We start from the raw sequence: 7676 nt of genomic DNA, 5'->3' as shown, positions 1-7676 counted from the left end.
TCACAATCTTTGGGCCTGCACGGTCATACATAGCCCAGAAATTTCTGTACAACCACTGGGCCATTGCCTGTGGTTTTGTTGGATCAACAGCAACCCTAGAACATAACCCTGAATCACGTTTCTTGGAAGTTTCCTTTATTGTGTTCTTCCTATGGGATGCAAATGTATAAACACAGATCGACATCAAGAAAAACTCCAGGATCAGTTTACGCAAAGCATATGCAACACTGCTGCAAATTATAGAGATTAGGTCTCATTCTGTCAGGACTTGCTTGGTACTGTTTTCCCCAGATCCTCTGACTCTCACATTATATTTGCACCCCACCTTCCCTTCCAAGAGTTTAGGACAGCATACAAGGTTCCCCCTTTCCCTCCGCACAAATATCCCCAGCTCTAATCTAATTGCTGTATCACAGTAGCTTTGTGGTGCCTCTTTGTGGGGAGTTCAACGTTTGTTTTATTTTACAAGAAGTTGCGCCTCAGAGCAACTTAAGACATTTTCTATTTAGCATAATCCTGTTGATTGGATTTCTTGGTAGCCTAGGTGTGGAAACATCCCTTCCTCCAGTAAAACACTACTTTGGGATCCTAATTTTAAAAGTTAAGCCTGGGATTAATTTTATATCCTTGGGAAACACACACACACACACAAGCCATTAAACGTCTTAGATGTACTTAGCAAGTTCTGCCATTAAAAGAAACTTTAGAGGACTGCCCAGCCACTAAACAAGATTACTACCTGCTCTGTTGCATGCAGGGTTACAACGAATGTTCATGGGCTTCAAAAGCCAACCAAGAGCTTCATCACACCAGGGTTATACTGTGAAATCACTGTGAATTGCGTGCAAAGGACTCCAGAGTTTTCCAGTTTATAATCTGCTTTGACTGTGAAGTACTCCCATGCACCCTGCTTTAATTGTGCTTCTTAGCCAAAAGAACCGACGTATTTTACTAACTCTTTAGGAGCAAATCTTTTGTTGTTCTCTGAGCGGCCACCGGGGGCGCAGGAGGATGATTTGGTATGTTTAAAGTACAAATTAAACAAATGCTTACATCTGCGTAAGTTTTAAAGATAAAGACATCAAAATTGGCACAGTGATAGATATTAAGGAGGGCTTTAAGCATACCAAATTTGAATTGGATTGGGTCATCCGTTGATTTTTTTAATGATTTTTTACATTTCTTCCCCTTAACCCCTTTCCTGGTATGCAAAGAATCTTAGGAGCGCTGCCGCTCCTAAGGGTGTGATTTAGCTAGCAACAACAACAACGACAACAGTGTTACGCTGTAGGGAATAATTCGAGGGAAACAGGTAAGTGGGATGAAGCTACAAATGTCTTATTTCCGATTTCTCCCTTTTGTTTTCATGCATCTTGTTAAGTGGGATGTTAAAACCCTTGCAACAATTGGCTTCATCTGTCTTCATGGTGCCATAGACTCATAAATGAAGATTAACAAGGGTTTGTGCATTTCCCATGTCTATAGTTTGAATGCCAAAATCAACCATTAGTTAGGTAGTGAATTCGTTTTAACAAAAAGTCCTGTTTAGTGCCATTTTTTTACATAGTATTTACATACTATCAATGGATACACTCTATAAAATTCAATTGATTTAAAATGGACAACTGTACCATTTCTTGAATTGAGTAAACTCTATTTCCAGAATCTGAAAGTTAAAATGGACTAAAGACTTAATTCTTTTTTTCCTTTTTTCAACACAAGCACTTGGTATGCGGTCTCTTTACAGGGTGATAGTCTTGCTGGGTTATCATTTTGAACTCCTGGATGAATTCTTGAGGAATTCACCTTCTGTCTTAAATGTCTAAGAGGGAAAAGCCCTTTGGGTTTTATTCTAATTTGAAATATTTTGCCATTAATTTTTGCAGCTTGCAAAATTCGCACTGTTAACAGAGCATGTCACTTTCAATCCATAGCCAACTGTGTTTTCTCCTTCCTTTAGAAAAGATAGAATCATAGAATAGTAGAGTTGGAAGGGGCCTACAAGGCCATCGAGTCCAACCCTCTGCTTATTGCAGGAATCTATCTTAAAGCATACTTGACAGATGGCTGTCCAGCTGCCTCTTGAAAGCCTCTAGGATGAGAGAGCCCACAACCTCCCTAGGCCATTGGTTCCATCATTGTACTGCTCTAGCAGTCAGGAATTTTTTCCTGATATCCAGCCGGAATCTGGCTTCCTGCAACTTGAGCCTATTATTCCGTGTCCTGCACTCTGGGAGGATCGAGAAGAGATCCTGGCCCTCCTCTGTGTGACAACCTTTCAAGTATTTGAAGAGTGCTATCATGTCTTCCCTCAATCTTCTCTTCTCCAGGCTAAACATGCCCAGTTCTTTCAGTCTTTCCTCATAGGGCTTTGTTTCCAGACCCCTGATCATCCCCGTCCATTTGGAACTTGGTTGTCAATTCCTAAGACCTAATACGACTAATTCTTCTGAAAGCTTGTAATTTTGTAGTATCAAATAGTTTTACTTTCATACAAATAGGGTGTTTATTATTTTATTTTTTTAAAAAAATCTCTTTTTCTAAAGGGGTTATGGAGAGCATACATGATTCTCTTTCCCTTTTTATCTTCACGACAACCTTGCAAGGTAGTAGACGCTGAAAGGTAGTGACTGGTCTACCGTCAACCAAGGAACTTCATAGCTGAGTACAGATTTCAACTCATGTCTCCCCTATTTTTGGTCTGACATACTAACCCCTCCACCACACTAGCTGCAAATGTCAGTCCTGCAAACGTTAATTGCTTTCAACCAAATGATCCTTTTTAATTGAATAAACAAGCATTCCCAATTAATCCGGCAATTATTATTTTTTAAAAGAAAGGGTTGTGCTGTTAGATGCGTAATCTGATGTTGCACCAACAAATCTCAAACTGTGTGTTTCCCCCTGTTCCGTAGGGGCCTTTTGAAGCAGCATGCATCATGTTATTGGTAAATGGTAATAATGAAGTGAAATTGAGAAGCACTATTTGTATTATAGTAAGTATCCACTTGTTCACAAACCCAGAAAAAACAATTATTCACGGTCACAGGAACAACATAATAAAGATCTCATATTTCAGGCTGTATAAGCTGATGGTTATATAATTGAACTGAGCGTACTTTTCCATTTACAGTTTCAAGCCCTAGAATGGCAGAGCAATCCAAAGCACAAACCATAGCGAAAACGAAACAAAACCCAACTTGACAGGTAGTAACAGGTGATATTTCTGCCACGGATACCTTTAAAGGCTTTTATGGTCTGTGTCCAGGATATTTGAGAGAAAGCAAGGATGCACCTCTCGGCTCAGGATGAATGAACATGTCGTTTTCTCTTTCTCCTACATTCAATTCTTTTTTTTAAAGATCCCAAGTTCTTTCTGTCCTATTTATGGCAACATTTGCGAAGTTCTCATCCAAAACCCAAACTATCAGAATTCACACCTATCCCAACTCCTCGCTCGTTAAGGTCCGTTACAGACAATCTTTTGCTAGTTCCATTGTTCATTACGTTAGTGGACATGACTAAACAAACATTTTCAGCACTAGCCCTGAAATTTTGCAGCATTTCCTTGCTGCAGCACATCAGACCCAGAAACTATTCCTCGTTTAAGTATATTGTTAAGACTTCCTCATTCGCATAGACTTTTTATGGCTACTGTTTTGGTTAGTAATTTAGGCTCTGGACTTGTGTATCTGTTGATGTTATTCATGATTGTACAAATTTTATATTGCATTTTTATTTTGTTCTCACCGGGAGAACTTTAACCTTGAAAACACAAAACATATTATAGATTCCTTTTTCTACAATATACACATGGCTACCGATTCTCAGACTGTCTAATAACCTGGGAGGTGTGGTGGAGATCCGTTGAGGGTCCGTACCTGAGCAGGGGCTGACTAGCAAGAGCCACCTGGACTCTTCGATTGTCAGGGAAATTCTCCGGTCCGGTAGGAAGGAAGCGATGTCCAGGCCAGGCCTGAAACAAAGGCTATTATTCAGACTACACTTGTGGGAGAAAGCCGCCTCCAGCAAGCTGAAGAGCAGACCCTCTGACCATCACCCCCGCACAGCAAACCTTTATACATTCAGAGTTGCTACGATGAACTCATATTTCCCCCCTCCCTCCCACGATTGATACAAGTCCCATAAATATTCCAAAATGAAACTATTCTACATAAACAATGCCCTGTTATTATGGCAGCTACAACCGGTGCAAAAGTTACTTTTTGTTCTTGATAAGTGCCCCAAAGGCAAAAGCAATGGAAAGTCCTAGAAGCCCGCTCTGATTATTCCCAAATTGCCTAGTCAGGGGTCCTGAGGTTTTCCTATCCAGTGGAATTTTAGGATGTCTTTAGAATGTTTTTAGGATGTTTTAACAATGTATATTGTGTTCTTAATTCAGCTTTATGTATTTTATATTTACTGTTGTTCCCTGCCTCGATCAAAATGGAGAGGCGGGTAAGAAATACCATTATTATTATTATTATTATTATTATTATTATTATTATTATTATCAAAGGAAGGATGTGTTCTTCCTGTCTGGCTGATATACAGCAAAGTCAAGAATACAAGTTTTCCTGATATTGACTTCAGGAAAAAGTAACAAACAGCTGGGGATTTTTTTGGAGTCAGTATGTGGGTGACTGGCTGGGATGGAATCGGATTGCCAGTCGTCGGGTTTTTCTCTTCCCAGACTTCACGGATCCAGGGGAGGTGGATGGCAGGGCTGCTTGCGTACTTCTGCATGAGAGACAGAGATCTAGGAAAGAGAATTTGCTTGTCACACCCTTACAACCTGCTTGTTCACCTGCCTCTCACTCAGGCCCAGACAATAGTGGTGGTGAAAAGGAGAGGCAGGAGACAACACAGCCTGCTTGCTCACTGGCTCTCTGTCAGCCAAACAAGCAAATGGTAGAAATGATATGAAAGGAGACGAGGAATAATATGAGGTAGCTGGTAGTGACCAGGGCTAAACACATTTCAGTTTCCGGGGTGGGATATGGGGCTGAGCGCTACTCAAGGCTGCACAGAGATAACCAAGCCCCAGAGCAAGTAGATATTTCAATACCGGCATAATAAACGTATTATATAGTTTAGTAAGCACTATTAAACGATTCACGAATAACCATAGACGCCAATTCACTAGACAGGCAAATCTACTTATTGTATTGGGCAAAAGGCAGGACATTAATAATAATAATAATAATAATAATTGAATGGAATGCAAAAGGGATACATCATAGTCTTGGGGAATGATGAATCATCATAGCATCTATAAGCATTGTTTAAGATCAGCAACTTAGCTCTCCAGCCAGATTACTCAAGGAGGAAAAGGTGTGCAGATACTATTGGATTGTTACAGTGCAGTTTGTAAACCGCCCAGAGAGCTTTGGCTATGGGGCGGGGTAAGGGCATAAATGTTGCAGAGGGGAGGCAATGGGGGGTCAAGCCCCCTCCAGATCCCCATTCCCTTGCAGGTTGCCAGGGAAGTGAGGCAGATGGTTACTAGGAGCAGGGCCTTCTCTGTTGTGGCACCCGGGCTGTGGAACAAGCTCCCCAGAGAGGTTCGCCTGGCGCCTACACTGTACTCCTTCCGTTGCCAGCTGAAGACCTTTTTATTTTCTCAGTATTTTAACACCTAATTTAACTTAAATTTAAATTTTGCTGTTTTAATTCCATATTTTAACCTATATCAATTTCTGCTGTGTGGTTTGTGCTTTTTATATTGTATTTGTGTTTTTAGACTGTTTGTTGTTTTATTATTCTTTTTATGGTTTTAATTTTTGTGAGCCCCCAGAGAGCTTCGGCTATTGGGCAGTATAAAAATGTAATAAACAAATAAAAATAAATAAATAAAATATTTATTACCCGTGTCTCACTCTGGATCGAGGCGTGGAACAACACCAAACACAATATAATACATAAAATTAGTTAAAAGAGCATATAAAACCAATTCAATACTAAAATAACAATCACAGCATCTTAAAATTCTTAGGTTTAAAATTCATCTGGGTAGGCTTGCCGGAAGAGACTAGACTAAAAATGCGATAAATCCAGGTCCAGGTCCGGGCCCGATTTAAAGTGCTGGTACTAACATTCAAAGCCCTAAACGGTTTGGGGCCAGGTTATTTGAAGGAACGCCTCCTCCCATATGTACCTGCCCGGACCTTAAGATCATCTACAGGGGTCCTTCTCTGTGAGCCCCTGCCAAAGAAGGTGAGGCAGGTGGCTACTAGGAGGAGGGCTTTCTCTGCTGTGGCATTCTGGCTGTGGAAGGAGCTCCTATTGATATTTTAACCTATATCAAATTTTGATATGTGGTTTTATCCTGGTTGTGCTTTTTATATTGTATTTTGTATTTGCGTTTTTAGATTGTTGGTTGTTTTTATGCTCTTCATGATTTTAATTTTTGTGAACCTCCCAGAGAGCTTTGGGTGTTGGGCGGTATAAAAATGTAATAAATAAATAAATAAAAAATAATTAATAAAAAAATTCTATGCATATCGGCTCAAAGGAATCTATTTTAGATATGGAGTGATATATATATAAATAAATAAATAAATAGTAAAAGAAAGCGCCAATGAGGTCAGTGGGACCTACTCCCAGCTTTGTGTGTGTAGGAGGGATGGTGACTCAGTGGTAAAGTATGTGCTTTGCATGCAGAACGTCGCAGGTTCAATCCCCGGCTTCTCCAGTTAGGGCTAGTAAGGAATTCTGTAGCCTCCACCCTGTAGATAATCCATTCAGTCCTCTGCAGCCGCTGCTGAAACTGAGAGCTGCATCAGACGAGTGTTTTATTGCACGCTCATTACTGGGCACTCACGGATTTTCGCCAGTCCCTCTCACGACGTCGTGTGTCTCCCGCCCCTTCTAGCCTTCTTTGCGCGACTAAAAGCAACAACGCCCCAGAAAGTCCGACTTATTTTTAATGATGAACGTTGCTGCTATCTCCTGCGGTGTGCGTGCAGAAGAAGCGGCGGGATCAAAATGGCTCACTGAATGGGCCATGTACAAGTTATTCATTTCCTCTTTCAAAAGAAGAAGTAATGAGGGACAAACGCGCGGGTGGAGAAGTGACAGTAAGCCAACGCGATTTCCCCCTGTGTGATGACGCTCTGAGACAAGACAGAAGAATCGGCTTGGCCTGTCACTTGAGCCTGCCAATGGCAACCTGCAAGGCAGGGGGATCTGGAGGGGGCTTGAGCCCCATTGCCCCCCCTGCAACATTTATGCCCTTGCAAATAAATAAAACGTGTTAGTATGAAAGCTATCCGAGGTCAAGCTGTAACAGACAGACCCCAGCAAGTTAAAAATGAGTTGGCAGATGTAGATGGCACTTGCAAGAGTAATGAACTAGCCCGTGTCCAATTAGGGCGTAGTCCTACGCATGTTCAGACAGAAAAAAGCCCTGCAACTACTAGCATTTTCCAGCCAGGCTCCCCCGCCCCTATCTAAATATGCATACGATTGTGCCCTAAACTACTCTAGTGTGGAAGCAATCAACTCTTCCTAACCTAATACTAGAACCCGGGGTCATCCCATGAAGCTGATTGGTGGGGATCCAGGACAAATAAAAGGAAGGACTTCTTCACACTGCGCAGAGTTAAATTATGTAACTCACTACCACAAGATGTAGTGATGGCCACCCATTTAGATGGCTTTAAAAGGAGGTTGGA

Source organism: Elgaria multicarinata, chromosome 17, assembly GCF_023053635.1.
Source record: "Elgaria multicarinata webbii isolate HBS135686 ecotype San Diego chromosome 17, rElgMul1.1.pri, whole genome shotgun sequence".
Lineage (NCBI taxonomy): Eukaryota > Metazoa > Chordata > Lepidosauria > Squamata > Anguidae > Elgaria > Elgaria multicarinata.
The sequence above is the reverse complement of the archived record's forward strand: the minus strand, read 5'-3'. Positions refer to the sequence as shown.